Raw genomic sequence first — 17,042 nt, forward strand, 5'->3', positions numbered from 1 at the left:
TCATCCGGGACCTCCTCCGATCGCCACGAGTTTTCAAAGATAATGGCCAATGGCTCTGCAATCACATCCGCCAACTCCTTTAGCGCTCTTGAATGCAGCACATCCGGCCCCATGGACTTGTGCTCGTCCAGCTTTTCTAAATAGTCCTGAACCACTTCTTTCTCCACAGAGGGCTGGTCACCTCCTCCCCATGCTGTGCTGCCCATTGCAGTAGTCTGGGAAGTGACCTTTTTCGTGAAGACAGAGACAAAAAAAGCATTGAGTATATTAGCTCTTTCCACATCCTCTGTCACTAGGTTGCCTCCCTCATTCAGTAAGGGGCCCACGCTTTCCTTGACCCTCTTCTTGTTGCTAACATACCTGAAGAAACCCTTCTTGTTACTCTTAACATTTCTTCTGCTGGAGCGGAGTTCTGCCTGCACAGATTCTTCTCCCCATACAGCAATCAGATCCAGTGTCTCCCGTTCGCTCCATGCTGGAGCTCATTTGCGATTCTGGGACTGCATTGTCACCTGTTCTGCTCAGCTCACCACGCTGACCAAACAGGAAATTAAATTCAAAAGTTCCCGGTGCTTTTCCTGTGTACCTGGCTAGTGCATCGGAGTTGAAAATGCTGTCCAGAGTGGTCGCATTGGAACACTCTGGGATAGCTCCCAGAGGCCAATACCATCAAATTGCACAGTGCTGCGTCTACACTACCCCAATTTCAACCCAGGAAGGTCGATTTTAGCGCTACTCCCCTCGTCAGGGAGGAGTACAGCAGTCGATTTTAGGAGCCCATTAGGTCGGTGGAAGGGGGTTGGTTGTGTAGACGCATTCATTATAAAATCGACCTAACATGGCTTAATTCCACCTAACCTCATAGTGTAGACCAGGCCCTGAGTGTCACTGCAAATACTGGGTGAGATGCTGAAGAGTGGACAAATCTCTAACAGGAGTCTGTCTCGGTTGAACTCGCTGAACAGAGCTCAGCAGGAGTGCTGAAGCCCTCGAGGTTCAGTCAAGGCTGCATGACCTACCCTGGAGGAGGAGTGAGACCCCGTGGGGGAGTGGCACACTGAAGGGATTCCTCCTAGAGACCATTCCAAAGGTGGGAGCATAGCACAATTCCTGTTTCTCCATGACAAATTGTGCAAAGAAGGTTAATAGGGAAGTGTTAATCACCCCCTCACATAACACAAGAACCAGGGGTCACCCGATAAAATGAATAGGCATCAGGTTTAAAACAAACATGTGGGAGCACTTCATTACACAATGCACAATAAACCTGTGAAACTCATTGCCAGGGGATGTTATTGTAACCCTTCTGCCCGTCAGAGTTGGCAGCAACAAGGGCCGGGTTCAATATCTAGGGGATTCATTCCAATAACACAATGCAAACCGGCTCGAGCCCCCACCCAGTGGCCTGGGACAAATATATACCACCCCCGCTGGGCGCCTCCAAGAGGCAATACTTCCCCTCTCACAAGCACATAATCTGAGTGTAGCAAAAAAGTCTTTTAATAACAGAGAGAAACAATGTGGCATTATGTTGGGGAAACACCACCAACAGGATTCGTAACACAACCCATGAGCAAAAAAAAAACACCCCAAGCAAATTGGGGCGTGTCCTTTCCCTTTGGTTCTTGAGTCCAGCAACCCCAAATCACCCAAAGTCCCAAAAGTCCAATGACCCAAAAGTCTCTGTCCCTGGTCAGGGCAGTCCCAGAGTTCGAAAGTTTATCTGCAGAGCTTTACCTCCCAACCTGGGTGGAGATGCGGGGGGGGAAGAGGTAAGGGGCACCTTACATGATCTGAAGCTGACCGCCCCCCAGCTCCATAGGCCTTTGCTCCACCCCGCCAGCCACCCCAAGAACTGCTTCGCTTCGCTCGGCTCCGCTGCTCCACCAGCCATCCCACAAACTGCTCCACAATATATCTTCAGGCTCCCCCACTACTTAACACAATGCTCAGTGATTTCAGCTCTTAGTCAGTTCAGCTCTTTGGTGAATTCAGCTTGTAGTAGGGGAGCCTCAGTGCTGGTACACCATTAGCCCAAAGTGAGCTCAGCAGCCTGTAACTAGACTCCTAATAGAATCAAAATTAGCTCTGATATTCCACAGTGGAGAGAGGAGGAATTGCAATTAGCATGTAAGGCCCTCACCCAGGGACCCATGCCACCATGTATTAATACTTGTCCCCCAGCCTCTCTCAATTCACAGAATTTTGGAACCCATGACCCTTGCCTAGCAAGTGCTACTTAGTTGATGGTGAGTCCCTCCATCATAACAAAAGGCCAAGTACAGTTCCAAGCACAGTTCCCATAATCAGGGTAATAACAATTTATTCTTCCTGCCCCAATAACAGAGACACTGGGGATCCCACAGCAGCCAAAGTGACCATTTGGGCAGCTTTGGCCTCATTCTAGGCGGGGTGGGTGTGCCTATGCAAATGAGATCAGCCCCTGAAGTTCTTTTCCACAACTTGCCACACCTCACCACCAGATGTCAGGGTGGAGCTCATCCTGACACTGCCTACATTATGAAGGCCAAAAATACAAAAAAAGTTCAAAAACAAATTAGATCAATTCATGGAGGATAGGTCCATCAGTGCCTACTAGCCAAGATGGGCAAGGCTGCATGCAACCCCATGCTCCGGGTGTCCCTAAGCCTCTGACTGCCAGAAGCAGAAACTGGACCAGAGGCGATGGATCTCATGATAAGTGCCCTAGTTCTATTCATTCCCTCTGATGTATCTGGACACTGTCAGAAGACAGGATACTGGACTGGACGGATCATTGGTCTGATCCACTATGGCCATTCTTATGTTCTTATTGTGAGTGGAAATAGCAAAAGGAGAGTGAGAGGCAAAGGAGAAGAGTGTGGGAGGGGATAAGAGTGGGTGCGAGGGAGATCGAGGGATGGGATTACTAGGGCAAGTGGAGGGGTTAGAGGAGGATAGCAGACAAGAAACTTCTGCATTTATGATGGGAGAAGGAGGACAGAGTTGTGAGGGAGAGGGGGGAAAGGAAGGCAGGCCAAGGGGAGGGGGAATATCACCTCTCAGCTTGTTGATTTTTGCGGTTCACACACAGTCAACAAAACAGTTGTCAAGCTGTTGCCCTTCCCATATTGCTAATTGGTACAGGGTGGACCTGTCTAGATCTCAGCTAGTGAGGTGCCGGAGTGGTATTGATGCAGAACAGGAGATCACAGCGTGGAAAAGGAGAACCTATTGGTCCACAGCATATCTAATGTCTCCATCATTGTAGCATGTAGATGCCAGTCTGCAAGGCACCTCCCACTGCTCTGTCCTTCACTGGAGAGAGATGCTACCAAACTCCATCAGAACATCCTGGCCTCCCCATTTCATGGAAATATCATTGATTCTCCCAGAGGGAGGCTGGGACCAAACTGCACCATCTGTTCAGAGGCCCCTGCAAGAAGAATCAGAAAACTCTTGGTGAATTCAGAGGGGAGCAGCAGCTGGTTACATAGCAGAGGAGAGAGAGGCTGCAGGCCAGTGCAAGGCAGATCCCGCACCCATCAGGAATGTTTCTAACCAATCCCTTGTCGCCACAAGCTGTCACTCAAGCTCCTAACTTTACATACCTGATCAAATAGTATTTTATAGTGACTTTTCTTTCCTAAGCTACAGCTATATTATGCAACTACTGAGGAGAGCTGTGGGACAGGTAACTTTTTGGGGGAAAACACCTCTTCTTAACAACAGAATAGAGACAGCCAGGCAGCCGCTGTGTGAGGGTCCTCTGAACTGCACACCTCTCGATGCACCTTGATCCTCAGCCTGCAGTCCCCCTGTAACTCCAAGCCTGTAGTGCGGTGTGTATGATTTGCACTAGTAGTATCTATCAGTCATCTATCAGTGGCTGGGAGTAGAAAGGGAGGGGGGTTATCCACACTATTCTTCTGGTCATGACCTCTGCCTCAACTTACCCAGCTCTGCACAAGGAATCAGCTTAGCCTGCAGCCCCCACTGCTATTCCTGTCGCTGACTCTCCATGCACACACCTCAGACCTGCCTCTCAGACCCCTACTATCTGAGACCTGGGCTCTCCTCCACCCCATAGCTCTGCTGACATCCCTGAACCATAGCAATGTAGGGCTGGAAGGGATGCCGAGAAGTCATCAGGCCCAGCCCTCTGTGCTGAGGCAGGATCAAGACAACCTGGACCATCCCTGACAGGGGTTTGTCCAGCCTGTTCTTAAAAACCTCCAATGATGGGGATTCAACAACCTCCCTTGGAAGCCTGTTTCTGAGCTTAACCACCCTTAGAGTTAGGGCTTCTCTACATATAAACTGCTGCAGCGGCATCAAGTGAAGATGCTACCTACGCCAGTGGAAGGGCTTCTTCAATTTTCTAAACTTTTGATCATTTATGTTGCTCTCCTCTGGCATCTCTCATTTTGTCCACATCTCTCTTAAAGTGCGGCGCCCAGAACTGGATACATGACTCCAGCTGAGGCCTCACCAATGCTGAGTAAAGCAGGACATATTACCTCCCACATCTTACACACCACACTCCTATTAATACACCCCAGAATGATATTGGCCTTCTTCGCAACTGCATCACATTGTTGGTTCCTATTCAATTTGCAATCCACTATAATAACCCCCAGATCAGTACTGCTGCCTAGCCAGTCATTCTCCAGTTTCATAGAATCATAGAATATTAGGGTTGGAAGAGACCTCAAAAGGTCATCTAGTCCAACCCCCTGCTCAAAGCAGAACCAACACCAACTAATTCATCCCAGCCTGGGCCTTAAAAATCTCTAAGGACTGAGATTCCACCACCTCCTTAGGTAACCTATTCCAGTGCTTCACCACCCTCCCAGTGAAATAGTGTTTCCTAATATCTAACCTAGACCTCCCACACTGCAACTTGAGACCATTGCTTCTTGATCTGTCATCTGCCACCACTGAGAACAGCCTAGCTCCATCTTCTTTGGAACCCCCCTTCAGGTAGTTGAAGGCTGTTATCAAATCCCCCCTCACTCTTCTCTTCTGCAGACTAAATAACCCCAGTTCCCTCAGCCTCTCCTCGTAAATCATGTGCCCCAGCCCCCTAATCATTTTCGTTACCCTCCGCTGGACTCTCTCCAATTTGTCCACATCTCTTCTATAGTGGGGGGACCAAAACTGGATGCAATACTCGAGGTGTGGCTTTTCCAGTGCCGAATAGAGAGGAATAATCACTTCCCTCGATCTGCTGGCCGGGGAGCTGATCCGGGGGCAAGGAAGCCCAGTTTGTAGCTGTATATTTAATTTTTCCTTCCTAAGTGAAGTACTTTGCACTTGTCTTTATTGAATTTCACCACTCCCTTCCCTGACCCCGGATCAGCCCCTCAGGCCAGCCAGCCTGGTCTTCTTGCTCCCTTCCCTGCCCCCAGATTAGCCCCTCGGCCCAGCCAGCCTGGTCTTCCTGCTCCTTTCCCTGCCCCGGATAAGCCCTTTGGCCCAGCCTACCTATTCTCCCCGCTCCCTGCCCTACCCCCGGATCAGCCCCTCGGCCCAGCCAGACCAGTCTCCCTGCTTCCTGCCCTGCCCCAGGATCAGCCCCTTTGTAGGAGCAGGACTTTATAATTGTACTATAAGAATTGATGTAAATTGATGTAAACTTTGTTTTATACTACCAGCCACCCTTTTTGAATAACAGAAAGGAATGACCCTTTAAGACTATGGAATCCTGTTTCCCATATGCATTACAATTAGGACCTGGTAGGCCCTTTTAGTTTTTGTTATAAAGGTTGGTTAGTAAGAGACAGGATTTTGTATTGTGTCTATGATAAATAGATTAGAGAAATGTCGAGGGCCTGAAGCCCCAATGTGGATTGTTTTAGTTATAAGATTTAGCAAGGCTTGACGACCCTGAGCTGGAGGCTGGCACCCCTAAAGACAATTGATTAAATCAAGCCTGGACAGGATGACCCTCTCGGAGGTGTTTTGGAATGTTAACATCAAATGTTAACACCAATTAAGGAGTAACCTGTCATAAACTGACAGAGCAAAATCTATAGACTTCAATGGAGAAAAAGGACTATAAGAACAGAGTGCTTTGCCATGAAACTTTGGGTTCAGTCCTGCAAAGCCTCGGAGCATTGGGTCGTGACTGACAGAGCCCAGCTCCTCACTCGTGCTCAATCTAACTGGCCATTGGATTGACTTGAGCTACAACAGACTGGTAACTATAAAGACCATCTGCAGGACTTGTGTGTGTGTGTTGTGTAATTGAATGCATATGCTAACTGCTGTATTCTCAATAAATGCGGCATGCCCCTGGATCAGACCTTCAGCCCAGCCAGCCTAGTCTCCCCGCTCCCTGCCCTGCCCCCAGATCAGCCCCTCGGCCCAGGTAGCCTGGTCTCCCCACTCCCTTCCCTCAGGGCCAGCCCACAACATTTTGGAGCTCAAATGACGCCCCCATACCCCCTTGCTTGGGCCAAAACTTTCAAAGGTCTCAATTCTGCCTTCTTCCTGTTCTATTCCTCTCATGGTGTTGCTCTGTTACCTACCCCAATAAAGGAGAACTAACAATTTAAAATGCCTTGTTCAAAAATGTTAAGTAACACTCAACTTTCAAACGCCTGAACAGCAAATGTAACTTTTCTTGTCTTCATAGCAAACACTGGCATTTTTATCTGTTTGAATAATCAAAGTGGTGCCTTCCGTGCCTTCTTGGTTGCAAAGATTTGAACTGCTTCCTGAAGGTCCACCGGCTGGGCCAGCTCATGCTCTATTGAGATGGTTGCAAGGCCGACCAGCTCTCCTGTGTCACTGTGGAGCATAGATGTGTTTTTATCAACTTCAGCTTGGAGAAGCTGTGTTCTCCACTGGCAACTGTTACAGGAAGAGTTAGAAGTATGCGCAGAGCAACAAAAGCATTTGGAAAGAGGGTGGTCATCTTATTTGTGTACGTACATTCCAGAACAGCCTTTGGAGTTGATCCTGCTGAAATGTATCTTGAAAGGGCTTTCAGTTCATCACCGAAATCACTCGCATCAATATTGCGCATGTCATTATGTGTCAACACTGTCTCTAGTGCCCTGCATTGCTGGTGTAGGTCTTCTTCAGGTGCAGTGAGGAGTTTTGGAATATCATACAACATCCCAAATATACTGCTGTGTTCCTTGAGCTGCATGAAACGTTCTTCAACTGACTGTATTGAACAATCTACCACCTGGTTAAAGAATTCAACTTTGAATTGTTGTTTGGGGTCTCTTATGGGATTATCCCGTGCCTCGTAATCAAAATGCCTTCTTCTTCAATGACTCTTGTATTCTTGAATGGGTGGGAAAATAGCTTCAGTGTGAAGTTCCTCTGCCAACTTCTGTGCACTCTTCAGAATGTTTTGAAATCCCTCATCTGACCCGTAAGACTATAGGTATGACTTTGCATTGTCCAGTTGTTCCATTGCTCCAGATATATCAAGGTCAACACCTTGGAGTCGCTTGCTTACAACATTTATTTCAAATGGTATGTCAGGCCACAACACTAAGCCACACAGAAATTTGAAGTTATGTATGTTTCTGGTGATTCCATTTCCCTCTGCCACTGTTCTCCCATGAACAGTTCCTGTCATAGCATTATTCTCCATAATGGCAACTATGGCATCATCTATCTTCCCAATTTGGGTTTGATAGGCTTTATCGCTCCACTCAAATTTCCCATTGTGTGGCACTCAGTGGTTTCAGTGTCAGAGAGGATGTTCCCAGTTGTTGCTTCAAAATTTGCCATTGATGAGTTGAGGCAGAGAAAAATACATAGATGCTTTGAATTACATTAAAAAATTCAGCAGCCTCACTAGAAGCTGATGCTGCATCACTGACCACCAAGTTCAATGAATGAGAACTGCATGGTACAAAAAAAGCACGAGGGTTTAACTCTTGGGTCCGTGTCTGCACTCCTCTGTTCTTTCCTCTCATGTAAGCACCATTATCGTAGCCCTGACCTCTCGTGTCAGCTATCGCAATTCCCGTATCTTCCAGCTTTTTAAGAAGCACATTTGTCATACCAGCTCCTGTAGTATCATCAATGTCAATAAATTCTAGAAAATGCTCTCTGACAGTCACCATCGCAGGGACATTTTCACTAGGTTCTGTTGTTGTTACAAAACGCACTATTAAAGTTATTTGTTCCGTATGGCTGATGTCAGGTGTGCAGTCCAGAATAACAGAGTAATATCTTGCTGACTTCAGATCTGCCACAATCTTCTGTTTGACTTTTGTTGCCAGTAACTGTATGATCTCATTTTGAATTGTTTTTCCAAGGTAGTGATGTGTGTACATTTCTTGGGTGGTGACTCTTCTTAGATGCTCCTAGAGTACAGCATCAAACTCAGCCATCAGCTCCACAATTTTAAGGACGTTTCCACTGTTTGGCACATACAGCTGATCTGAAGTGCCACGCAGTGCTAGGTTTTGGGTAGCAAGCATTCTCACAATGGCAATGAGCCTTTTCAGAACATTTTACCAGTAAAGAGACTCTGATGCAATCTTCTCTTGATGCTGATCATCTGTGGTGGCCTTTAACCTTAGTCTCATCTCAACTGTGGAATACTTTCCATTATGGAATGCTCTCTGGTGATTTGCTGCCTTCTCGTGGCTCCTCCTCCTCTCTCTCCCTGCAGCTCCTGCTGCTTTCTGTTATTCCCTCTCACCTTTTCTCCTGTCTACCTGTTATGTCTCTTGTGCCCTCTTTCCTCCAGCACAGCACTCCACCGTCTCTGTGCATCTAGAGCAGAGAGAATACATATGCACCAGCAGCAGCCACAATTTTCTACACTCTGGGTCCTAGTGGCACCCCACACAGTCTGGCACCTAAGGCGGCTGCCTCAGTTCATCTCATGGTAAGGCCAGCCGTGCCTTCCCTGCCCCTGATCAGCCCCTCGGCCCACGCAGCCTGGTCTCCCTGCTCCTTTCCCTACCCCCGGATCAGCCCCTCAGCCCATCCAGCCTGGTCTTCCCACCTCCTTCCATGCCCCACAGATCAACTAGCTGGGCTGAGGGCCTGATTTGGAGGCAGGGAATGGATGAGGGGGACCAGGGTGGCCGTGCCGAGGCGCTGATCTGGGGCAGGGGGCTGGATGACAATTGTTTTTCCTTACCTCTCCACTCCCTCCTGCGCAGGACAGAAAACCCAGGCCTTTTCACTCTCACCCACTCCTCTGTTAGCTCCTGTGATAAATGAAGAGGTGGTGAGTAGCTCCCTTTTATGGACTCTCAACCAGCCAGTTAGCTGTATAATCCCTCTTGGTAGCTGTTCTCTGCTTGTTTTACCTGTAAAGGGTTAAAAAAGTCCCCCAGGTAAAGAAAAGGGGCACGTGACCTAAAGAACCAATGAGAAGGCTAGAACTTTTTAAAATTGGGAAGGAAGCTTTCCCTTTGTGTAGAACTGGTCAATGAAATTGTTTTTAATGGTCCACTTTATTAATATAACTTCATAAGTAAAATGAATGAAACTACATTCATTCATAAAACCAGGTACCCCAATAACTGGCTAATTGAGTTTCACTTTCAATCCAATTGCTGCTTAAATCACTGAAACTTGCACTATTTCAACATTGTAACTTCTGTTCTCTATTTGCCGTTCCTTACACTTGTCCATATTGTAACCCAAACTCCATTTTAACTTGTCCCAAACTCCATTTTGAAATGCTCACTCCATTTTGTAAAAGCTTGTTGCAACCTTCATTTTTGCAAAACCCTGCTGTAATCTTATTAGTTTAGTTTAAACGTGTGAATGAGGTATGTAGGGATGATGGAATCAACCTCCAGCCCCAGCCTGTCCTGATGAAATAAAGTTCAAACACCAACGGCTGAAGATGCAGACAACAGCCCTAACCAAGTAAGAAGGGTCCACCCTAAAAAGAAAAGAACAACACAAGTACAATGGAAGGAAGATCAAAGTCAGGTTCCAGGCTGAAAGTCATGTCTGCAATTGACGGGTGATCAATCACACCGAACCCAGAGGCAGCGTGACACAGCAAAACCTATAGACTTTGGATTCAAACTAAAAATCTATAAAAAAGATGGGTGAGAGTGAAGACTTTGGGTAACATTCTGCCTCCAGCATCAAGGGGCATCGGTGTGCGCCCGACAGAGACCCAGCCCTTCCTCGTGCCTGGCTTTCCTGGCCAGTTAGCCACCACGAGCTACGATCCCAAGCTGCGAAACCAAGCCACACACTCAAGCTACATTCAGGACTGGTAACTATCTAGCAGCTGCAGAACATTTGATGTGTGATGTGTGTGTGTGTATACATAGGTATTAGATATTAGTTATTCGTCTTAAATCAAATTGTGTTATTATAATAAACACGACATCTTGTCTTGTCCCCTGAAACGATCCTGTGTAATTTTATCTGTGTAACATTTGTGTCTGTGGCTGTTCACTGGAGAGCGGGGAACAGAACAAAGCAAGGGTATAACTACGCTATAATCAGCTTTAAACCACGTGTGAGAAATCATCAGATTATACCTAAAATTACTTATTTGAAACCTCCCAAATATGTAAGTAAATTAGGAATGTTTAGAAAGACGTGATTAGGTTTATTTCTGTTTACTTTTTTAAGGCTTGTGGACTTCTCTGTGCTAACCCCAGATGCTTTTTGTTTGTTTGTGACCTTTAAACTGAACCCCCAAGAAAGCTATTTTGGGTGGTTAATTTTTGGAATAGCTCTTTTAAAAATCTAGAAAAAGCCTAAGTTCCAGATGTATTTTCTTTCTTTTTATTTTTAATAAAATTTACCTTTTTAAAGAACAGAATTGGCTATTTGGTGTCCTAAGAGGTTTGTGCATATTGTTTGATTAGCTGGTAGCAACAGCTAATTTTCTTTGTTTTCTTTCTCAGCTCTTCCCCATTGGGGAACAGGAGGACCTGGGAGTCAGGACCCCTGGGTTATATACTGGGCTTTGGAAGGTGAGTGAGCGAGTGGTTACTACAAGGGAACAGGAATCAGGACACCTGGGTTCTATTCTCAGCTGGGCCAGGGACTCAGACAAGTCACTTGGGCCCAGATCTCACAGATATTTAGGTGCTTAATTCCCAGTGGGAGTTATATGCCTCATTACCTTTGAGGATCTGCACCTTCACCTCTTTCTGAGCCTGTTTCTCCACCTGTAAAATGGCGACAATGATGCCTACCTTTGGGCTACCCACGGAAAGGAAAATTCTGCTGTGAAATACACCAGTTTAAACCTGGAGCAACTCCACTGAAGTTAACGGGGTTATGTCAGTGTAAGTGAGAGCACAGTCTGGTAGGAAGCATGGTACACAAGGGATTTTATTATTTTCCTTTGCAGATTTTGCCAAGATTTCCCACATTTATTTTACCCACAAATGTTATTGAAGTCCCGCATTGCAGATGCCTCCTACAGCCTTTGACTCTGAATCTGGATATATATTAGGATTGTCAAAGGCATGTGATGGAATTAGGTGCCTATGGAAGTTAGGGTGCCTAGGTATTTTTGAAATCCCACTAGGTCAGTGGTTCCCAAACTTTAACAACCTGTGAACCCCTTTCACTAAAATGTCAAGTCTCACAAACCCCCTCCTAAAAATGAATATTTCCAGGGATTTTCTCCTTTACCTGAGTATAAATTATAAAAGCAGTGATCTTGGAAATATAAAAATTGTTTTTATGACATGCTTATTACACACTATTTATTATTATTTATCATTACAGTATTTTTATTATGTTATGAAAATGGCAACACTTTGAACAACAAGATCTCACTTTTGTTGCTTGTATCACTTTGAATAAGCCTGTTATAAGACAAGGCACCTATGTTTCATCAAGGAGTATCAGATGTGAAATAGCATGAAGGTATTTAAGAAGGCAACTCAGAGAGTTCCTCCTACACAAGCATTCAAGTCTTGAGCAATCCAGAAAAACAACGCATGTTACAACAAAGCTTAAACTTGTTCTTCATAATCATTTTAAAAACAATACTAGCTGTCTATTTAATTTTAAACATAGCAGAAAATATCCACCCCCCTTTCCATTTCTTATAAGGAGTCTTGAAGTTTAAATCTCCTCAGTGTGATAGATATGCTTGCTTTGATCTGGTTAGCTCTGGGAAGTCCAGGGGCTCAGGGCGGCTGGTCCTGTGCTGCCCGGGGTCCCTAGAGGCAGCTCTGTCTGCCATTAGGGAATATTTTCCTGAGAACCCCCTGTAACATTTTGCGAACCCCCAGGGGTTCACGAACCCGTTTGGGAACCACTGCACTAGGTGCTTTTCAGCATCTTAGGCTCCTAAACAACCTTTAGCCCTGGTCTACACTAGGACTTTAGGTCGAATTTAGCAGCGTTAAATCGATGTAAACCCGTACCTGTCCACACGATGAAGCCATTTATTTCGACTTAAAGGGCTCTTAAAATCGATTTCCTTACTCCACCCCTGACAAGTGGATTAGCACTTAAATCGGCCTTGCCGGGTCGAATTTGGGGTACTGTGGACACAATTCGACGGTATTGGCCTCCGGGAGCTATCCCAGAGTGCTCCATTTTGACCGCTCTGGACAGCACTCTCAACTCAGATGCACTGGCCAGGTAGACAGGAAAAGAACCGCGAACTTTTGAATCTCATTTCCTGTTTGGCCAGCGTGGCAAGCTGCAGGTGACCATGCAGAGCTCATCAGCAGAGGTGACCATGATGGAGTCTCAGAATCGCAAAAGAGCTCCAGCATGGACCGAACGGGAGGTACGGGATCTGATCGCTGTATGGGGAGAGGAATCCGTGCTATCAGAACTCCGTTCCAGTTTTCGAAATGCCAAAACCTTTGTCAAAATCTCCCAGGGCATGAAGGACAGAGGCCATAACAGGGACCCGAAGCAGTGCCGCGTGAAACTGAAGGAGCTGAGGCAAGCCTACCAGAAAACCAGAGAGGCGAACGGCCGCTCTGGGTCAGAGCCCCAAACATGCTGCTTCTATGATGAGCTGCATGCCATTTTAGGGGGTTCAGCCACCACTACCCCAGCCGTGTTGTTTGACTCCTTCAATGGAGATGGAGGCAATACAGAAGCAGGTTTTGGGGACGAAGAAGATGATGATGAGGAGGAGGTTGTAGATAGCTCACAGCAAGCAAGCGGAGAAACCGGTTTTCCTGACAGCCAGGAACTGTTTCTCACCCTGGACCTGGAGCCAGTACCCCCCGAACCCACCCAAGGCTGCCTCCTGAACCCAGCAGGCGGAGAAGGGACCTCCGGTGAGTGTACCTTTTAAAATACTATACATGGTGTAAAAGCAAGCATGTGAAAGGATTACTTTGCCCTGGCATTCGCGGCTCTCCTGGATATACTCCCAAAGCCTTTGCAAAAGGTTTCTGGGGAGGGCAGACTTATTGTGTCCTTCATGGTAGGACACTTTACCACTCCAGGCCAGTAACACGTACTCGGGAATCATTGTACAACAAAGCATTGCAGTGTATGTTTGCTGGCGTTCAAGCAACATCCGTTCTTTATCTCTCTGTGTTATCCTCAGGAGAGTGAGATATAATCCATGGTCACCTGGTTGAAATAGGGTGCTTTTCTTCAGGGGACACTCAGAGGAGCCCATTCCTGCTGGGCTGTTTGCCTGCGGCTGAACAGAAATGTTCCCCGCTGTTAGCCACAGGGAGGGGGGAGGGTTGAGGGGGTAGCCACACGGTGGGGGGAGGCAAAATGCGACCTTGTAACGAAAGCACATGTGCTATGTATGTAATGTTAACAGCAAGGTTTACCCTGAAAGAGTGTAGCCAGTGTTTTATAAAATGTGTCTTTTTAAATACCGCTGTCCCTTTTTTTTTCTCCAGCAGCTGCATGTGTTTCAATGATCACAGGATCTTCTCCTTCCCAGAGGCTAGTGAAGATTAGAAAGAAAAAAAAACGCACTCGAGATGAAATGTTCTCCGAGCTGATGCTGTCCTCCCACACTGACAGAGCACAGACGAATGCGTGGAGGCAAATAATGTCAGACTGCAGGAAAGCACAAAATGACCGGGAGGAGAGGTGGCGGGCTGAAGAGAGTAAGTGTCAGGCTGAAGAGAGTAAGTGGCGGGCTGAAGAGAGGGCTGAAGCTCGAATGTGGCGGCAGCGTGATGAGAGGAGGCAGGATTCAATGCTGAGGCTGCTGGAGGACCAAACCAGTATGCTCCAGTGTATGGTTGAGCTGCAGCAAAGGCAGCTGGAGAACAGACTGCCACTACAGCCCCTGTGTAACCAACCGCCCTCCTCCCCAAGTTCCATAGCCTCCACACCCAGACGCCCAAGAACGCGGTGGGGGGGCCTCCGGCCAACCAGACACTCCACCACAGAGGATTGCCCCAAAAAAAGAAGGCTGTCATTCAATAAATTTTAAAGTTGTAAACTTTTAAAGTGCTGTGTGGCATTTTCCTTCCCTCCTCCACCACCCCTCCTGGGCTACCTTGGTAGTCATCCCCCTGTTTGTGTGATGAATGAATGAAGAATGCATGAATGTGAAGCAACAATGACTTTATTGCCTCTGCAAGCGGTGATCGAAGGGAGGAGGGGAGGGTGGTTAGCTTACAGGGAAGTAGAGTGAACCAAGGGGCGGGGGGTTTCATCAAGGAGAAACAAACAGAACTTTCACACCGTAGCCTGGCCAGTCATGAAACTGGTTTTCAAAGCCTCTCTGATGCGTACCGCGCCCTCCTGTGCTCTTCTAACCGCCCTGGTGTCTGGCTGCGCGTAACCAGCAGCCAGGCGATTTGCCTCAACCTCCCACCCCGCCATAAACGTCTCCCCCTTACTCTCACAGATATTGTGGAGCACACAGCAAGCAGTAATAACAGTGGGAATATTGGTTTCGCTGAGGTCTAAGCGAGTCAGTAAACTGCGCCAGCGCGCCTTTAAACGTCCAAATGCACATTCTACCACCATTCTGCACTTGCTCAGCCTGTAGTTGAACAGCTCCTGACTACTGTCCAGGCTGCCTGTGTATGGCTTCATGAGCCATGGCATTAAGGGGTAGGCTGGGTCCCCAAGGATACATATAGGCATTTCAACATCCCCAACAGTTATTTTCTGGTCTGGGAATAAAGTCCCTTCTTGCAGCTTTTGAAACAGACCAGAGTTCCTGAAGATGCGAGCGTCATGTACCTTTCCCGGCCATCCCACGTTGATGTTGGTGAAACGTCCCTTGTGATCCACCAGAGCTTGCAGCACTATTGAAAAGTACCCCTTGCGGTTTATGTACTCGCCGGCTTGGTGCTCCGGTGCCAAGATAGGGATATGGGTTCCGTCTATGGCCCCACCAGAGTTAGGGAATCCCATTGCAGCAAAGCCATCCACTATGACCTGCACATTTCCCAGGGTCACTACCCTTGATATCAGCAGATCTTTGATTGCGTGGGCTACTTGCATCACAGCAGCCCCCACAGTAGATTTGCCCACTCCAAACTGATTCCCAACTGACCGGTAGCTGTCTGGCGTTGCAAGCTTCCACAGGGCTATCGCCACTCGCTTCTCAACTGTAAGGGCTGCTCTCATCTTGGTATTCATGCGCTTCAGGGCAGGGGAAAGCAAGTCACAAAGTTCCATGAAAGTGCCCTTACGCATGCGAAAGTTTCGCAGCCACTGGGAATCGTCCCAGACCTGCAACACTATGCGGTCCCACCAGTCTGTGCTTGTTTCCCGAGCCCAGAATCGGCGTTCCACAGCATGAACCTGCCCCATTAGCACCATGATGCATGCATTGGCAGGGCCCATGCTTTCAGAGAAATCTGTGTCCATGTCCTGATCACTCACGTGACCGCGCTGACGTCGCCTCCTCGCCCGGTATCGCTTTGCCAGGTTCTGGTGCTGCATATACTGCTGGATAATGCGTGTGGTGTTTAATGTGCTCCTAATTGCCAAAGTGAGCTGAGCGGACTCCATGCTTGCCTTGGTATGGCGTCCGCACAGAAAAAAGGCGCGGAATGATTGTCTGCCGTTGCTCTGACGGAGGGAGGGGCGACTGACGACACGGCTTACAGGGTTGGCTTCAGGGAGCTAAAATCCACAAAGGGGGTGGCTTTAAATCAAGGAGTAGTTCAGGCAGGAGTTCATGGAGGGTTCCAATAAGAAATGGTGCACCTAAGTTACTGTTCTTATTGGAACAAGGAGGTTAGCCTGGCCTCTGATTGATACATGGCTAGATTTAGCTCGCTGCACCTTCTCTGTGAGTGACTGCAGTGTGACCTAGAGGAATGAGTCCCCTAGACAGGGGAAGAGGCAAATGAGTACAAAACAAATCTGGTCTATTTCTTGTTTTGATCCACTCCATCTATCTTTTACATCTTTGGCTGGCAGCAGACGGTGCAGAAGGACTGCATGCCATCCACATCTCATGGCTGCTCGGCAGAAGATGGTACAGTACGACTGCTAGCCATCCTCATCTCTTGCCTGCCTGGCAGAAGATGGTGCAATATGACTGCTAGCCATCCTCATCTCTTGCCTGCCTGGCAGAAGATGGTACAATACGATTGCTAGCCATCGTCATCTCTTGCCTGCCCGGCAGAAGACGGTACAATACGACTGCTAGCAATCCGTATTGCCTGCCTGATCCCCATAAGACGGTTCAATAGGACTGACTGCAGGACTAAAGAGAATGACCTGGTCAAGTCACCGAAAATTTAGTCCCTGCGCCCATGTCTGCCCAGGCGCTCCCAGCCGACGTGGCCAGGAGCACCTCGGACATGACGAGGACGGGTAACAGTCATACTGCACCGTCTGCTGCCAGAAGGCAATGGGTTGCTGCTACTGTGTAGCAATGCAGTACCGCGTCTTCCAGCACCCAGGAGACATACGGTGACGGTTACCTGTGCGGGCTCCATGCTTGCGGTGGTATGGCGTCCGCACAGGTAACTCAGGAAAAAAGGCGCGAAACGATTGTCTGCCCTTGCTTTCACGGAGGGAGGGAGGGAGGGAAGGGGGGACTGACGATATGTACCCAGAACCACCCGCGACAATGTTTCAGCCCCATCAGGCATTGGGATCTCAACCCAGAATTCCAATGGGCAGCGGAGACTGCGGGAACTGTGGGATAGCTACCCACAGTGCAACGC

This window comes from Chelonia mydas, chromosome 13 (assembly GCF_015237465.2).
Source record: "Chelonia mydas isolate rCheMyd1 chromosome 13, rCheMyd1.pri.v2, whole genome shotgun sequence".
Lineage (NCBI taxonomy): Eukaryota > Metazoa > Chordata > Testudines > Cheloniidae > Chelonia > Chelonia mydas.